Here is a 19,682-nt window from a genome sequence, read left to right as displayed (position 1 = left end):
GGGAGCGGACTCTTTCTTTCTCCAATTCAAAGAATAGAGGTACGGTAAATTTTTGTGGGATGATCTTGCCCGCCTCCAAGAAGGTATAATATGAATTCAGATTGGGTGAAGGACTAGGTTCAGGTATATGTTCTCTTGCTGTTTCTTGAGGGGGTTCTGCCTCATCCGCCCTAGGTGATGAGGGTCCTCCTTCTTCTTTTTGTTCGGTTTCCTGTAGTCGAGCTAAGGTATCCTGTAGGACGTTTTCAGCTTCCTGTAGCCTGGTTTTCTCGTCCAACAGGTCCACTCGGTCTTGCCATGTGCTCTTCTTCGGGCTGCCCTTTTCGTAGGTAACTGTGACCTTTGAGGGAGATTTTTCTTTGGGAGAAGCAGGGGTGTCCTCAATGACAATTGGGTTGCTGGACTGCTGCTGTGGTTTCCCTGTTTTTATCCGAACACTTCTCCGTGCTTTGAAGTAGAGAGGAGGGTCCCTCTTCCTCTTTCCTCTTGGCTTAGGTGGCGTACTGAGACCAGCTAATACAGCCGCTGCCTCTCTAGCTAAAACATCCACCTTCTGCTTCTCAGATTTTGGTTTTGCATGGCTTCCTGTAGAAGCCTATTTTTGCACTTTTGTGCTTCCTGTAGAAGCTGTTATCGGGCTTCCTGTAGAAGCCTTGGTCTTTGCTTTTGGGCTTCCTGTAGAAGCCTGCTTTCCCTTTCCTGTAGCAGTAGGTGTCTTTCCTTTTACTCGTTTTGCTGCGGGGGTTTGATCCTTTTGTTTGCTTGCGAGTGCTGGAGAGGTAATTGGGCTGACGTGGCTTTCCCCAACTTTGTCTCTTCTGCTTTTTGACCTTATTTCTCTTGCTGACAGGATGGGGGAGTCAGCTTTTTCTTCAGCCTTCTTTTCCTCAGCCACCTCTTCCTTGTCTTCAGTGCTGGAGGAGCCACTATCTTCGATCAACATTTTAATGTCCCCATCTCGTGTCAGATTCCTAAATGACTCCCAGGAGAGGGGAACTTTATATGAGTGCAGTGCATCCTCCACAAGCAATTTTATTAACCCATGATGGGCTATCTAATCAAGTATGCCCTGTCTTAGTTTTGTAGCACACTCCATTAGGGACTGTAGAAGATAATAAGGGATGCTTAGTTTTTGCTCTACAGGAAAGTCAATTCCGTGCCTTAACTCGGTGAGGAGTCGGAAGTGATATGCATACACGATACTGAACCGGCCTTCACACGTAATATACTTCATTATTTGCAAACTGACTTCATTCCACGGTGGTGTTAGGCTCGTCCTTCTCACCCCATTTTTATCCTCTGAGAATTCTTCCTCGGGTGGGAAGAAGTCCTTCTTTGCTTGCTGGCTCAGCTTCCGCTCTTCTTTATCCCACGGCAGACCCATAGGCAGTTCTGTAATCCGACTTATATGCTCTGGGGTGAGTTGGAGGCTGACACCTCTGAAGGTTACTGTGGCCAGTGTCTGGGATTCAGGCTGCAGAGCCCGCAAGAATTCCTCGGCTACTTCATCATCGTAGCCCTGTAGTTTATCACAAAAAGGCATCCATTGTGCTCTAGTGAAGAGCTCAACTACTACCGGGTTTCTCCTTAATGCATTTGAATTAGTGGGCTCTCGCCTGATAAACCCACCAGGCATGATGAACACAGTGGTTTTGACCAAAGGTGGTAGATACATAGGAAATTCGGTCTTATAGACAGAGCATGCAATGAATTCACAGAACACAGTCTAATTATAGTGCTATCCTGTAGAAGCGATAGTATAGGCACGGCAATCCAATATTTTTTTTATGACCAGACTGTGAATAATGACCTTGCCACCTTTAAAAGCCAATTGCGGAAGGAGTTTCAGGGTTACCTCTTTTCTGCCACCTTTTCTTACGTGAAGACTTCACCTTCCTGTAGAGCCGCGTCCCTGTAGAAATTGCTTCCTGTAGGACTGCGTTCCTGTAGAAACTGTTCCTGTAGGAGCAGTGCGCAGGCTTCAGGGAGAACGGGAGTTGGATTGCGGTGGAGGTGCGCTTTACTAGTGTTCAGTCGGCCGAAAGCTTGGCGTATCAACATGCAGAGGTATTCAGAAGAGTTACTCAAGTTCTGAAGTGGAGGTGGATGGATATACGTGCTCGATCTAGCCGATTAGATTTTGAATCGGCGCAGCTCGTGGCGCGGAGGGTGAGCTGTCCCCGCCGGACCGTTGGGTGACGTCACCCATCATCTGCCTGCACATTCACTTGCTGCCGCATTCATTCCCACAGATCTGCCGCCGCCCTTTTCGGTTAAACTCGTTTCTCGGTTGACGGGACTGATCTTCACGTGCGTGCTGTGTGTTCCCTTTTTCGTGGCTGCCACCCATCATCTGACTATCCCTTCACTAGCCAACGTGGCCAGTCAACTGGCCTTATGGCCGCTCAACCATTCATTTCTACGCCATGCAAAACAAATCAAAGTGATACCCATGCAATTTGACGGAAGGAAGGATTAGAACACTTACCTGCGCGCGTCTGCACATGATTTCCAGTTTTTGGACGACGGATCTACCTGCTGCATGTGGCTTACACAGTCCCGGAGGCTCGTGGTTACAGGATGCTGGCGCTGTAGTGGATGCTCTGGTTGCATACGCCCGTGTGTTGCTTGCAGATGGCTGGACGATGAATGGTATCCACTCCTGCAGGTTTGACTGCTACAGGATTCCCGCGGGGTACCTTGTAACAGTCTCACCTCCTTGGGTGATGCTACTTGACAATGGAGATGACCGGCCAATCTTGCTTCCGACGCTTCTGATGCTTGACATGGACGTGGTATGAGCTCTCGATGTTCATTTTTCTTTGACAGCTGATTTTTCCACGAGAACTCATTGATCTGGTTTGCTGGTGCAGGGATCTCAGTTGCATGGCGACGAGGGTGGTGGAGCAAGGTATCAGCGTCGTGCATGGGCCCAAAAGAGGCTTGCATGCGTCCACACCAACCCGTAGTCATCAGATCTGCTCATGAAACGCATTCTGGCTCGTTCTGAGCTTCTACAGGAAGTTTCCTGTAGAAGTACAGAGCTTCCTGTAGACAGGCAGCTCTTCCTGTAGAAATTTGCACTTTCCTGTAGAAAAACTGTGCCTTCCTGTAGAAAGACAGCAGTTTCCTGTAGAAGATTCAAACTGTGCACATACCTTGAAAAACGTAAGCGATCTTGGAGGAGGAGCTGGTGAGGTGTCCTGGCTTTACGCTAAGGACTTCTGGCTTTGAGTTGAGATGCTTCCTCTCCTCTATAGAACACCTGCAATCTGCATGCAAATTTCACATAATGACTTATTGATCTTGTTTTTTTCTTTTTTTTTTTTTTTTTTTTTTTTAAAGATAGCAGGGGTGCCTCAATGAGGTTTTCACCCCTACCACCTGCCTTAAGCGCCTCAGAGAGGTTTTCACTCAAGGATCTTCATCTCTTTTTTTCTTTTTTCTTTTTCTTTTGAAAGATAGCAGGGGCGCCTCAATGAGGTTTTCACCCCTACCACTTGCCTTGGGCGCCTCAGAGAGGTTTTCACCCAAGGATCTTTATTATTTATTTTTATTTTTTTATTTTATTTTTTTTAGATGCTTCAGGGTGTGCCCAAAGCAGGGGCAGGACCCTTCTCTATGACCAATACTGCCTTCTCCATTGTTTTGATGAACTCTTGTCTGGAGGGAGGCTTCCTGTAGATCTTCAATCGATGCCCATTGACAAGCATGGGAGTGGCTTCCTCATCAATGGTTCGAATGAGGACAGATCCATTTTCATGACACTTTTCCACTGAATATGGTCCCAGCCATCTGGTTCTCAACTTCCCCTTGAAATCTTTGTATCTGGAATCATACAACAAAGCCCAATCTCCCGGCTGAAATTGCTTGTCATGGAGATGTTGGTCATGCCACACCTTCCTCTGAAGTTGAACCACTTCTGAGTGAAGGAGGGCCTGCATGCGGTGTTCATCCAGTCCATTGAGCTGCAATAACCTTTCTTGTTGTGCATGGCTGAGATCTAGGTCCAGCTGAGCTGCCAACCTCAAAGTGTTATACTCAAACTCAATGGACAGCAAAGCTTTCTTCCCATAGACCAGCTCATAAGGTGTGAAGCCGGTGGTGGTCTTCCAAGTGGTGTTGTAAGCCCATGTGGCTTCAACCAGGCGGTCTGCCCAGTCCTTTCTGCTGCTACTCACCACTTTAGTCAAGATCCCTTCTAATGCTCTATTGGTGACTTCCACCTGCCCATTTGCTTGAGGATGATAGGGGGTGGAAGTCCTATGCTTGATCTTGTGATGAGCTAGTAGATCTTCAACCAAGTTGGAGGTGAACTGGCTCCCTTGATCGGTCACCAGCTCTCTTGGGTAGCCAAACTTGTAGAAGATGTTCTCTCTTAAGAACTCGACCACCTTTTCTTCTGTTGCTGCTTTGATTGCTTTAGTCTCTGCCCACTTTGTCAAGTAGTCAGTACACACAATGATGTAGGATCTCTGCCTCGAAGAGGGATTGATTGGGCCCACAAAGTCCATGCCCCACTTCTCAAATGGCTCAAGAGTCACTTGAGGTTGGAGAGGCATCTCATCCCTTTGGGTCAGTTTCCCCATTCTTTGGCATTGGTCACACTGGCTAACATATCTTCTGACATCTTGATGAAGTGTGGGCCAATAGTAGCCTGCCTGCAGGATCTTGAAGGCAGTTCTCTTTGCTGCAAAATGTCCTCCACAAGGCCCATCATGACAGGTGAGGAGGATGTCAAAGACTTCCTCCTCCCTTACACAACGCCTTAAGATCTGATCGGGGCCAAGCTTGAACAAGTTGCCCCCAATCCATGTAAATGAGGCACTCTTTCTGATGATTTTGCTCTTCTCTTTTGAAGAGAGGTGCGGAGGGAACTGAGCTGAAACAAAGTAGTTTGCTATATCAGCAAACCATGGAGAGAGTACTGAGATAGCAAACAGGTGCTCATCAGGCATCTGGTCATCCACCGTCCCATCTTCATCTGCAGACAAATCCAATCTAGACAGGAAGTCAGCAACAACATTTTCTTTCCCTGGTTTATCAACAATGGTTAGATCAAACTGCTGCAATAAAAGTAACCATCTAATAATACGAGCATTCACATCTGGTTTATTCATCAAATATCTAATAGCAGCACGGTCAGTATGTACAAAAGTCTGGTAACCAGTAATATAATGTCAGAACTTGTTCAGTGCATGAACCACAGCTAAGAATTCCTTCTCGGTTACAGTGTAATTCAGCTCTGCTTTGGACAAGTTTTTGCTAACGAAGTAAATGGCATATGGAAGTTTTTGCTCAACTTGTCCTAAGGCTGCACCTATGGCTTTGTTCGAGGCATCAGTGTGGATGTGGAAAGGTAGGGCCCAGTTTGGACCTCTTAGGATTGGAGCTGACACTAGCTTGTCCTTTAATTCATTCAAACTCTTCTGACAATCGTCAGTCCAATTAAACTCCACATCTTTTGCCAACAAACCAAACAATGGTGAGGCTAACTTGCTGAAGTCTTTAATGAATCTCCGGTAGTATCCTGCTAATCCCAAGAAACTCCGGACATCCCTTACTTTTTGAGGAGGTGGAACCCTCTTGATGAGAGCAATTTTGTTAGGATCCACCTGCAATCCTTGGGAAGAAATGGTATGGCCTAGCACGGTCCCTTCAGTCATTAGGAATTCACATTTCTCAGGGCTAAGGGACAAGTTCATCTCGATGCACTTGGTTAGGACCTTTCCCAAGTTGGACAATGCTTCCTGGAAGTTGGCCCCATAAGGAGTAAAGTCATCCATGTATATTTCCACTGCATCATGGACCAACTCCGAGAAGATGCTCAAGACAGCTCTCTGAAAAGTAGCAGGAGCATTGCATAGCCCAAAGGGAAGGACTCGGTAGGCAAAGGTACCCCAAGGACAAGTGAAGGTGGTCTTATCTTGGTCTTCCGGGCTGATTTGGATTTGATTGTACCCGCTAAACCCATCCAAGAAAAAGAAGAACTTCTTTCCTGCCAGTCCATCCAACACTTGATCTATGAAAGGTAGAGGGAAATGGTCTTTCTTGGTAGCTTTGTTCAGCTCCCGGTAATCTACACAGATCCTCCACTTCCCATTCTTCTTGGGAACCAACACTAGAGGGGACACCCATTCACTATCTGAGATGGGGTAAATGAATCCGGCATCCAACAGTTTTTGCAACTCTTCTTTGACAATATCCTTAAGGGCTGGATTCATTCTCCTCTGGGGTTGCCTAATTGGTTTACAATCCTCTTTGATGTATATATGATGGGTACAGACCGAGGGGTGGACTCCTTTCATCTCCTTATAGCTCCAAGCAAAAGCATCTAAGTGGCTGGCCAATAGGCTACACAACTCCTTCTCCTGGGAAGGAGATAGGGAGGAGCTGATCTTTAATGCTCTCTCAGGGTCGAACTCCACACTTTTGACTCTGGGAGTGACAGGGCTGGTTGTACAAAGGTCCACTAAGGTGCTAGCTCGGGCATCCTCCACCAACTTCTCTAAAGATAGTGCACTGGAAGGTGGATTCTGGATCAGGGTCTCAATTAAATCATCCTCGGTAGGAGAGTTTCTTCTAGTGGTATCTAGGGTGCACAGAGGTGCAGAGTAAACCTCGTCTTCCTCTCCGTCCTCCAACCAGAGTGGTAAATCATGCTCTAAAGAGGGTTGGGCAGGAGGGTATAGGACTAGCTGCTTGGACATGGGACCATTTTTGATGGTCATGTTTCCTGCCCGACAACTTATGTAAGCATCTGCAGTAGCTAACCAAGGCCTTCCCAAGATGAGAGGATATCCAGTAAGCTTGGCCTTTGGTTGCAGGACCAGAAAATCTGCAGGGTATTCCCAAGAATCAATAGAGACCAAGACATCCTCCACAATCCCTTCGGGAGTCACGGTGGAGCGATTTGCTAATTGCAGTACTGTCGAGGTCTTCCTCAAGGAACCCTGAAGATTGAGTTTAAGCATGGTATCCCTGGTCATCACATTGATGGTCGCCCCCAGATCAATCAAGGTGTGGGGGATAATGGTGCCATTGATGTGAACATATACTACAGGACTTCCAGGATCTAGGTACTTTGGGCAGATGACTTGTCCTAGCATAAGGTCAGACAGTTGTCCTATGACATTGATAGTTGAGGCATCTTTCTTCCGTCTGCTTGGGTGTTTGAAACACTTCTCCTTAATCAGCTTGTTATATATTGGCACATCCTTGATGGCTTGGAGAAGTGGGATTTTTACACACAACTGTTTAAGCTCACCCAAAAGCTCATCTTCTTCTGGGTTAGGTTGTGTGGTGGCTGTTAGTCTCTCAGGAAAGGGTGGAATAGGCTTTGGTTCACTCTCCTGATGGTTTTCCTCATCCTCTGGGGGAGGAGGTTGGCGATCTGGAAGAGTCTTTCCAGATCTAAGATTGATCTCCTGGATCTCCACAGCATAGGTAGGGCATGAGGTCTCCCCAGTATACACCTGCTGAGCCTGTCTATTGTTGGGATTCGGGTTCGGTTGAGCAGGCATCTGAGGTTGCCTTGGAGGAGCAGGAGGTAAAGGCTGAGGTTGAACTGGTGGTGGAGGCAAAATGGCAGGAGGAGTGTTGTATTGGGGCCTCCACCCCGACTGAGGAGCACTCCATTGAGGCTGCGACTGGGTATGTGAGTGATATGGATGAGAAGTAGGTTGAGTAGGGTACTGAGGTGGATAAGACCATGGAGGAGGCATGGACCAGGAAGGATGAGCAGGGGGACCCCAGGAAGGCATGGGAGTCAAGTGGTTGGGGTTGTAATAAGCTTGAGATGCCCCTTGCATCCCCTGCTGATAAGGTCTAGATCCTTGAGGCCTCCTTTGGTTGATGAAGTAGAGAGGTTCAGTGGGGGCTTCAGTTCCTTGGTACATGGCTTTAAACCCAGGTAAGGTTGGACACTGATTTGTTGGGTGGTCCTCCTCACAAACGAAACACACTTCAACCGAATGCAATGGACATTCGTTCTTAGGGTGTCTTCTGGTGCACCTAGGACAGAAGACAGCCAAGGCTCTCTCAGCTTCTTCTTTCTTTTTCTGGATCCTGAATGTGTCCAGCTGCATGGCAATGGTCTGTCTCACCTCACTTTTAAGATCTTCTAATTGGTTTGTAAGCTCATGTTTGGAGAAAGGGACACCGGGGGAGAGGAGATTTCCCCTACCTCGTTTTCTAGCTGCCCTGGAATGATTTCGAAACACAGTCTTGATGTCCTCATAAGGCAGTTGGTAAATGTCCCCCCCAGCTAACATGTGAAGGGTGTCTAAAAGATCTTCAGGGACTCCTCGGAGTAGAACCAACTTGAGAGGTTCAGGGTCAAGTGTGCACCTGGCCCGTTTATAGCTAAGTTGGAACCTTTCCTCATAATCCTCTAAAGACTCATCATTCCCCATGGTCATTCGAAAGATCTCTCCCTTAGTTTCCTTGGACCTACAATAATCCATGTACTTGGTATTGAAGGCTTGCTGCATCTGAGCCCAAGTAGTGATGCTATTCCCAGGTAATCCCATGAACTAGCGTAGTGCTGCATCCTTGAGAGTGGAAGGGAAAAGCTTCAGCTTTTGCTCATCTTCAGTATAGTCATAGGTTCTACAAAGGACAACAAACTCAAACAAGAAGGTATCAGGATCCTCAGTGGTCAGTTCATGGAAGTGAGGCAAGGCGGAGGGGCTAATGTTTTTCATTTTCATATCTCCATTGTTCTCTCGGATGGGGAAAGCTCCTTCTATTCTCTCATCTTCTCTCCTATTATCAGCCATGGCTTCAGATGGAGTGGTTTCTAACTCTTCTTCTTCTATAGGGTCTTGGTATATCTCAGGATGTTCGCCTATAGGTTCCTCTGGGTCACTGTCACCAAAGAAGAGAGAAGGGTGACTCAGTGATGTGGTGGGGGTGTTTGGTAGGAATTTTCCTGATCTATCTCAGTTCCTACGAGGCATGAAATGGAAAGGACTCTTCTCTTCTTCTTTTTTTTGAGTGCTTTTGTTTTTTTCGTTTGTACCTGCAAAACTGGAACAAAGTGATCTAACTATATTACTCAAATGAAATTGCGGAATTGGAAAGTTAATCTAGGAAAGCAAGAAATATTAATCTAGGAAAGCAGGAAACATTAATCTAGGAAAGCAGGAAATATTAATCTAGGAAAGCAGGAAAGATTAATCTAGGAAAGCAGGAAATATTAATCTAGGAAAGCAGGAAAGATTAATCTAGGAAAGCAGGAAAGATTAATCTAGGAAAGCAGGAAAAGTCTATGCTACTTTTGCAGAATGGAAATGAAGTAAACTACTTAGCAGAAGGTAAGAGTAGGAAAGTAGAGGAAAAGCAACAGGTGCTAATACTCTGACGCTTCCCCGGCAACGGCGCCAAAAAGATGGTGAGCTCCAGTATTGTAGCAATAATGCTACAACTCCTGGGGCTTCCTGTCTCTCATTTTATCAACCCGGTAGTTCGTACAAACTTGGAAGTGACGGTGCTGTATGCACAAGTACTAGCTCTTGTCGCAGCTGTCACTTGGTCAGCTGGCACAAGTCCGCTAGGGCTCAAGCCAACTTCTATAGGCTCTCAGAAGAAGCTTTATCAATGATGGACGAAAGCTAACTCAAAGGAAGGCTACTCTACTTGACAGACTGAACCAAAAGCAAATCAAAGCATGTAAACCTAGGAAACCCTAATTTAACTAGTCTATCCTCTACAATGCAAAGAGTGTGAATGAAACTTCAACCAAGGCTTATGTTACCTCTAATATGTGAAAATGCATGGATCTAAACTACTTGCATCATGAAAGACATGCTTTTGTATTTCTCTTTTAAGTGTGTGGAATGATTGTGAGCTTGTCCTAATTAGGGTTTGGTTGTGCAGGTGGGATGGAGAAGGAAGGAAAGCATGGGACTGATTGGGGAGGCTAGGAGAGGTCCCTAGGGATCCTTAGCATCCATCCACAGAGGTCCCTCACATTCAGAAGCTCGGCAACTGAGTGAGTGGCCTCCTACAGGAAGGCTGCAGGGGATCCTACAGGATACTCTGTTTTCTACAGGATGGTTGTGCACGTCTACAGGATGATTGGCCGTGGAGGTTTTGGAAGATGATGGAGTGTTGGAGTGGTGTGGGAGGCTAAGTGAGATGGAGATGGACCTAATGATGACTTAGGAGCTGGAAAGTCAGATGAAGGAAGGGTGTATGCAATGGTTTGAGGATTGGAAGGATGGAATCAACGAGAGTGAATGAGATGGAGCTATGTGGGAGATGAGAGAGTTGGAGGGTAAGTGAGTGAGTTAGAGGGTGAATAGAACTTGCAGATGGATCAAGAAAACGACGAAGAAAGTAGTTTGAGAAAGAGCAGCGTAAATGAAACAAATGACCTGTGCATCAAAACAAGAAATTCATTAACCTATTGTGCCATGAAACCTATGAATCAGAAATGGAAGACAAGAAATGAAACGTATGCGTGAAAGTGCAGTGTGGATCAATGTCGAAAATGGATGAATAGATCTTTAATGAAAGACGTTCATGTTGCAGCTTGCATGAAGTTGAGAAGACTGCTGTTCTTTTTGGTGGCTGATCATGGTCTACACCCCAATCCCTAACAGTGAGATGGCAGTGAGCCTTTACAACCTGTTTTTGTTGGAGCTCCAAGAGATTATGTCTATCTTCCTATCAAACTCGAATACTGAAAGCAAAGCACTATAACCCAGTCCTATCTATGCTCATGAAAACGATTAAACTAACAAGCTGGAAATCCGAATTTCATATGAAATTAAACAAACTCAAGTGCTGGAACTAAATGCAAACACATTACAACACTGAGGAGATCTATGGCTCTCAGGTTGGGCCCTAACCTGAGAGCTATAGCTCCTTGAGAAAACTCAGAACTAACTCAAAAGTTGCCTTCTTTATTCATAATCTGATATCATGCCAAATTGGCTTACAAAAAGGAACGAAAACTGAGCTGTGCTCCAAAATTACAATAGCAATACGAGAGTTTCAACAACCTAACCAAGGCTAAGGCCTCTATACTTATACAAAAACGATGATCCAACAGGTGTCCTTGATTTTAGGAGCTCGGCTGTCCAATCTAGAGTTTAACTGCTGATCCTGTAGGATGGTCATAAATGTTGTTCCTGTAGAGCAGTTTATAACTGTTGTTCCTGTAGAACAGCTGGCTGCTTATAATCTCGGAGGGAAGATGGATTGGAGCTCGGAGTTCTTGGTGGGAATCACGAGGAATGTCCCCAAGACCGTGGACATCCTCTCCTCACGTCAGCAATGCCAACTCGATGTCTCCTTGCCACCTTTTTCGTTGTCTTTTGCTCCCTTTTAATGCCAAAACCTGGAATCACAATGCATTAGCCACGTAGATAGAGTGCCTACCCTTCTTCCTACAAACAACATGAATAAACTAAGAAGTGTATGCATAAGCAGTAAAAAATGAATGGTTTGAGCAAGTAAAATAGGCCAAAAATGAGCCCAAATTGTACCAAAATTGGGGCTCATCAGACCTATCACTCATTAACATATGGTAAATAAAACCATATTTTTAGAGAACTACATGTAATGTTGTCATTCACACAAATATTTTTTAGCATGTACTTAGTTTCGTTTCTTCTTGATGTCATATTTAGGAGCGATGCTCCAACCTACAGCAGTGATAGTCTTTCCTAACCCATCACTCAAGCCTAGCCTTTCCCATTTTTTTGTTCATGCTCTTTATTGATGTGTTGGATCTCCTCGACTCTCTACCCAAAGCTTTGTGGCTTCTCTTCCATATCCAATGAATTTTTCCTAAGATCCCACGCATGAAAGCTGTAAGGAAAATTAAAAAGAAACGAAGGGAAATAAATACAAGAATGGAATTAACAATAGAAATCATAAAATTCCAAACAAAATAGCATGGCCATGTGCAAGTTAACAATCAAGGAAATAAGCAATCCATGAAGCCAACTGACTAAAAACATAGCCCATAAGCATTAAAATAGAGAAGTCCCAAAAATTTGACTCAATTCCCATGAGTCTCAATGTTCAGTGTGTCATTTATTTTTACATACATAAATATATATATTTTAGTCTGAAACTTTCCCTAAGGTTCTCAACAACGTTGAAGTCTCAATTCTCTTTAAGTAACTCGCTGGGGAAACCTTTTCAATATATGGATCCATATATTACAAAGCATGAGGGGATGCCCCCTCCTCTTTTTTGACACTTTCATTATAGATTCATGTCCCTAAGGCTTGTATGGGTTGTGCTCCTTTTCCTCACTGTGGGGACAATTCCTTCTTAAATGTTCCTCCCCATAGGACCAATATGAGATGGGCTTATTTTTCTTGTCAGACTCACGGGGCTGTTCTATGCCTTATCAGCAGGACTTTTATCCACATCTCGGAGACTAGGAGTGTACTAAAAAAACCCTTGAAGGAGGTACAAGGTTTATCTTAGTATGGAATTCAAGTCTGCTTGATCCTCTTGGCTCCTAACAAGCCTTCTATTCTCTTCTCTACAACTTTTAATCTCAACTGTTATGAAACCAGCTCACCAAAAGATAGAAAAGATAGATCAATGCCTTAGAATTCAGCCTCTTCGAGGGGGAAACCTCCTTTACATTACACAAATGAAAAATTCTTGGATGATACAAATAACAAGACCTCATTTCTATATATAGGAGTCCAAGGGGTCATAATAAATCAAAGTTGGCATAACAATAATAATGTAAGGGAACAATAATAACAATAGTGGAATTCTATGGGGCACAAAAATAACAATATGGAGACTACATGGGCACAAAAATATAATAAGGGGGTTGTACTAATGACAAAAGGGGTTACACTAGTAGTCTAGGGACCTAACATCAACCTTCACATCTGTGAGGTCAACTCTCAATTCCTTTAGCTCAACCTTCAAATTCCTGAAGGTTATTTTCCTTTCAGAGGACTTCCTGCTTTCTCGTTCTTGGTTGAATTGGTCCATATCCTGTTGCACCATGCCATGATACATGCTTCCTTTTACTGCCACCGGGTCTTGTTATTTCCTGCCACACACACTCAGCTAATAGTTCATTAAGGAAATAATATAAATAAGTATACCATCTTCCATTTCGCAATGTTATGCCCAACATAAACCCTGCAATTGTTCACACATCTCCAAATTTCTCATCAGCCACGTGTTTCAAGATCCAAAGCACGAATGGATTTTTTCAAAAATCAAAATTCCACATGCTTATGCATATACTGGCTAAATTACAATCTCACTTTCCCTAATTTAAAAGATTAGCCTTTTATTAGACTCTCTACATTAACTCAATATCAACTTCTTAACCAAGAATATTATTATCAATTTAAAAATCAACCTTTAAATTAATATCAACCCTTTTTTTCAGTCAGCATTATAAATTTTTTAAATATTATACTTCTTGCCAAGGCCTTTAACAGTCATTAAGTTCAACCTCTTCACCAAAGGAAATTATCAATGGTGTATGTAGTCTCAAAAGGTCAGTGAAAAACCATTTAACGCACAAGGATCCACCAGTTTTATAGTTTATAGTTTTCACATTAATGAAATGTATCATGTAAATGAAGGCAATATTACAATCAATACATAGTCATTTAATCATAGTGCTACACCCAACACCCACTTGTATAGGAAAGAAAACAAAATACCATCGACACTCATAGTGCTACAACTAGCATGAGCAAGCAGTGAACACACAATCCATGATTACAGTGTTATAACCAACACCTACAACAATCATTTATCAAACACCTGAATCTCTAATAAATTCACAACATTATGCCTCCAATTCATCGAGGCATTCTTTCATATAACATATTGACCATGGGATTCTCCTGTCCCATCAGCATATATACATGTATTATTAAACAACATGAACAATTATGCTATGAAACACAAGCAACACAGGGATTTCACCAATCCCTCCTATCATATGAACATTCACATACACATTCGTCCCAAGTGTGTAAGAATACACCATTTAAGCAATCATGAACACACCATGCGGGTAGTTCTGCAAAATTAAAGAAATAAGAAGCATTCATGGTCACAATAATAGACTGTATACACCTTCAATATGCCTAAAGAAAACACATGCAATACCATTGCATTTTTCAGCAAAGCCAATCATACCAGAACATCCTTGCAACCAACATACAAATCACAACCAAATTGTTAGGGTCCCACCCTAACCCCCTTATTTATGTAATGGGATCACGTCATAGTCAAGAGTCAATAAAGCCCATATTAATAATTGTAAGTGGTTAATCCGCAATTAATGATGGGACCACAGTTAGTTGCAAATGGGCCATAGTATTAGATAGATGGTATTAATAAAACCCACAGTATTGGCCCGTGGTATTGCATGTCTGAGTCATATATAAAGGATAGAGACTCCCTACGAGGAGCATCGTGTCTTATTTTGTAATCGAGCTCTGCTCTATTGGAGGTTGCCCCCTCGAAGAGGTAAGTGAACATTACTCTCTGAATAATAAAATCATTGTTATTCTGTGTTCTGGGTATCTTTTCTTCGCATATTCTGTATTTGCGTATCATTTTGCAAGTTAAGAGCATAACAAGTGGTATCAGAGCACTTTCCAGGGCCGGTGGGATCTCCATTTCTTAGCAAAAAAAATTTTGGCTAGAGACGTGTTCCAGCGTCTTTAAACCACGGGATCTGTCGTTGAGCGCATAAACCTACGGATTTGGGGAGGCATGCATGCAGGAAATACAAGAGGTGGTCACGTCTGTTGGACTCCCTTGTAACCCCTGTGGGTACCCCTTCGAGTAGTAGCGCATTAGACAGAACCGCGCACGGACTGTCTTCCATGTACCCTCTGGGTATATCGGAAGCCCCCTAAGCTCCCTTGAAACCTCGCCATAGATAAACCGTCGGCCGTCTTGCGGCTACAGTACACCGAGAACAGCACTCGGAGAGATTACTCACCCGTACGATAGGGTAGTCGGGTTGTACGGCTAAGGGTACAGTCGATCCTCCTTAGTTAGAGCCCTGAAACATTGCGCCGAGTACTATTGCCAGACCCTTATGTATATTGCGATCTGTAGCACCTGACACTCCTCAAGACCATAGTTCCCTTTTCTATTGGGGGATCACACATCATCTCTTCCAGATCCTCTTGTTCAAAGGGGTGCAGCAGCAGCAGACATCAGTCCCGTAGTCTCAAGTTCGCAGATCAGCTATTCCGATCTATTAGATCCATCAGATCCACAGAAGCAGTCTGTTCCGCCACCCAGAGCTATCAGATCAGCCATTCAGATCTCTCAGCTCCACCAAATCGGAGTCGTTCCTATACCGGGGTATAATTTTCGCAGGACTTTTGGCCGCATTGACATTTTGAGGATTTGACGACTGCAGTATTGATAAGGAAGGAGTAAAACTCCATTAGGAGTTTTCAGGAAAAAAAAAAAGGTCTGAGATCTTTTGGGTGCTTATTGGTGATCTAGCCCATCAGAATCAGGACGACGAGCTGAGCACAGTGGTACCATTCACTTCTTAGTGAAAAAAAAAAAAAAATTAGGCGGTCCCAATTTTCAAAAAAAAAAAATCAGGTTGGTGTATGGTAGAAACTAGAGCTCAAGCGATGGCCAATGAAAGGATGGACAAACTTGAAGAATCAGTGCAAAACCTCCACATTCAGCTTATCGGACTATGTAGCATGGTCGAGAAAATAGTCCCGAAGGGCAAGGAGCAAGCCCAAGAGGAGGCGTATAATAGCAATGAACACAATGAGGGTGAGTCTAACCACTCTCCTCATGTCTGGCACACCCACCAACCACCCATTCAACGACCTCCCAAGTTGGATATGCATAAATTTGACGGTTCTCACCCATCGGCATGGATAGCACAAATGGAGAAGTATTTCAAACTGAATCACATCTTCGATGATGAGACTCAGCTTATGTTGGGGAGCATGTACTTGGACAATGAAAGGTGGCAATGGTGGGAATGGCATCAACGTTGCACTGGACCTTTTAGGACTTGGACCAAATTCACCAAAGCTTTTCAAGACCGCTTTGACCAGGAATCATCTTTTTTGGGTCGTCTTACTAAGCTCCGACAGACTGGTACAATGGATGAATATATTACAGCTTTTGAAGCCTTAGCCTTCCGCACCTGGGGTCTCTCAGATGTGTTCTACATTGAATGTTTTATCAGCGGTCTTAAAGAAGCTATCAAAGCCCAAGTCCTACTGCACCACCCTCCCACATGGACGGAGGCTTGCAAGGTAGCTCGTAACGTGGAACGTGCATTAGCAGCCCAATACAGTCGCCCAAATTTCTCAGCTAAAGGTCGCCCCCCACAGGCTCACAACACGACTCAAACACTTAAGGTCCAAAAGGTGTCACCTGCGGAAATGGCCGAAAGAAGAAAGCAAGGCCTATGTTACTACTATGATGAAAAATACTCCCCGGGCCATAAATGCAAGGAGCCCAAATTTTTTCAAATTGATGCCACTGACTATAGCTCAACAGAGGAAGATCCACCACTTGAGGAACATGAGCCGCTAGAAGAAGACAACCAAAAGGACAATGTCTCTGACGAACCAGTTATTTCGTTGCATGCTTTGGCAGGGATTTCTTCCCCTCAAACTCTCAAAGTTCGGGGTTTTATTAAACATCGCCCAGTAGTAGTCTTGATTGATAGTGGAAGTACACATAATTTCATCCATCAAAAAGTCGCAGAAGCAGTGCATTGTTTTGTACGAGCAGTTTCTAACTTCCAAGTTCAAATTGCGGATGGAGGCACAATGAAATGTGAAGGCCGCTGTGAAAATGTCAAACTTCAAATGGGGGATTATCAGTTGAAAACCCACATGTTTGCTATACACATGGGGGGTTGCGACATTGTCCTCGGCGCTGAATGGCTCCACACTCTTGGGCCAATCACAATGGATTTCCAGGAGTTATATATGAGTTTTAAGCAGAACAACTACACACATACCCTCCGTGGACTCCAAGCAGGAGCCCCCTCTATCATCAGCTCGCATAGGATGGAAAAATTGTTAAAAAAGGACAATCATGGAGTTGTATCTCAATTTAATGCCATCCAGGCAGTCGAAACCAAGCCTCTGCCAATTCATCCTGAGATGCAACAGATTTTAAATAACCATCTGCCGGTCTTTGACAAGCCTCATGAGCTTCCACCCTCACGAGGGGAACATGATCATAGCATCACCTTGGTTCCAGGGGCCCAACCCCCAAATGTGCGCCCATATAGATATCCGTTCACCCAAAAGAATGAAATAGAAAAGATAATCAAGGAACTTTTGGAAGTAGGTGTCATTCGTCCCAACATTAGTCCTTATTCATCCCCAGTGGTCATGGTGCTCAAGAAAGACGGGGAGTGGCGGATGTGTCCCGACTTCAGGGCCCTCAATAAGTTGACAGTCAAAGATAAATTTCCCATCCCGGTGGTTGATGATTTGCTGGATGAACTCAATGGGGCTCAATTCTTCACTAAGCTGGATCTTTGCTCAGGCTACCACCAAATTCGCATGAAGGAAGTCGACATTCCCAAGACTACTTTCAGAACTCATGAAGGCCATTATGAATTTCTGGTCATGCCATTTGGTCTTTGTAATGCCCCCTCTACTTTTCAGAGCCTTATGAACCACATTCTCAAACCATATCTCAGGAAATTTGTCCTCGTCTTCTTCAATGACATCCTCATCTATAGTTGCACTTGGGCCGCACATATTCAGCATGTAGATCTACTCTTGCAACTACTCCGCAAGCATAAATTATTTGTCAAGATGTCTAAGTGTTCGTTTGGCATGGCAGAAGTAGAATATTTGGTCCACATTGTGGGGCGTGAAGGTGTCAAGGTGGACCCCAAAAAGATCCAGGCAATGCAGGAATGGCCTCAACCTAAGACCTTGAAGAGCTTGAGAGGATTTTTGGGTCTCACAGGCTATTATCGTAAATTTGTCCGCAACTATGGTCGCATAGCGAAGCCCCCCACCCAAATCCTAAAGAAAAATTCATTCTTATAGAATGAGGAAGCACAACAGGCCTTTACAGCTCTAAAAAATGCAATGTGTTCCACTCCAGTCTTAGCACTACCTGACTTCACCAAATCTTTTGTCATTAAATGTGATGCTTCGGGTACAGGTATTGGGGCGGTCTTAATGCAGGAAGGGCGACCTTTGGCCTTCACAAGCCAACAACTAAGTGGGAGGAATCTGGGCCAATCTACCTACGAGAAGGAAATGATGGCCATCTTGCATGCAGTCGAGACCTGGCGACCTTACTTATTGGGGTGACGTTTTCAAATCCGCACAGATCATCACAGTCTTAAATATTTTTTGGAGCAACGCCTATCCTCCCCACAACAAAATAAATGGCTCGCCAAAATGCTGGGATATGATTATGATATCATTTACAAGAAAGGGAAAGACAATAGTGTAGCAGATGCATTATCTCGCCAATTTGAATGGATTGAAGAGGCTCGCAGGGAATGGTTTTCACACCCCGGGCTCTCCCAACTCATTTCTCAATTGCAGGTAGATCCAAATTCCACCAAGGGCTACTCATGGCAGGATGATATTCTTCGCTACAAGGACAGAGTCGTAATGTCACCAACATCCACCCTCAAAAGTCGCATTTTGGCAGAATTGCACTCATCTCCCATTGCAGGACATTCGGGCTTTCAGAAGACGTATGCTCGCACCAGAAGATCATTTTTTTGGACAGGCATGAAAATGGACATCCTTACTTTCGTAGCAGAATGCGATGTCTGTCAACGCCACAAAGGGGAAACTGTCAACACACCAGGCACATTACAACCATTTCCCATTCCGGCATCAATTTGGACGGAGGTTTCTATGGATTTCATTACAGGTCTTCCAAAGTTAGGGAACAAGTCAGTCATCATGGTGGTTGTGGACCGACTGTCGAAGTATGCTCATTTCTGCGCCCTACCACACCCGTTTACACCAACTTTGGTCGCTCAATCTTTCATGGATCAGATCTTCAAATTGCATGGCATGCCCACTTCTATTGTGTCCGACCGCGACCCGATCTTCACCAGTAGTTTTTGGCAGGAACTCTTCAGGATACAAGGCACTCAACTAAAACTCAGTACTTCCTATCATCCGCAAACAGATGGTCAAACCGAAGCCGTTAACAAATGTCTAGAAACCTACCTTAGGTGTTTTACTTCAGAAAAGCAACACCTTTGGGTACAGTGGTTACCTCTGGCTGAATGGTGGTATAACACCAACTATCATGCAACACCAAAATGACTCCCTATGAAGCAGTATATGGTAAACTCCCACCTTCACCTACTTCGTATCTCAAGGGGTGCTCAAAAGTACAAGCAGTGGATCAACTCCTACAACACCGCACAACCGTGCTCGCCCATCTTCGAGAGAATCTTCATCAAGCTCAGAACCGCATGAAGCAACAGGTAGATCAGCATCGCTCAGAGCGCCAATTTCAAGAAGGGGATCAGGTCTTTTTACGGCTACAACCATATAAGCAAACATCACTCAAAGACAAGGGGTGTCAGAAACTATCTCCCAAATTCTACGGACCATATCAAGTACTTCAGCGCATTGGAGAAGTGGCTTACAAGTTGGCCTTGCCACCTACTGCAAAAATCCATCCAGTTTTCCATGTCTCATGCCTCAAGAAAGTGATTG

The sequence above is a fragment of the Pinus tabuliformis genome, chromosome 4_2, assembly GCF_031772625.1.
Source record: "Pinus tabuliformis cultivar Carrire ecotype Pingquan chromosome 4_2, CPIR1, whole genome shotgun sequence".
NCBI lineage: Eukaryota > Viridiplantae > Streptophyta > Pinopsida > Pinales > Pinaceae > Pinus > Pinus tabuliformis.
Note: the sequence above shows the minus strand (reverse complement) of the source record.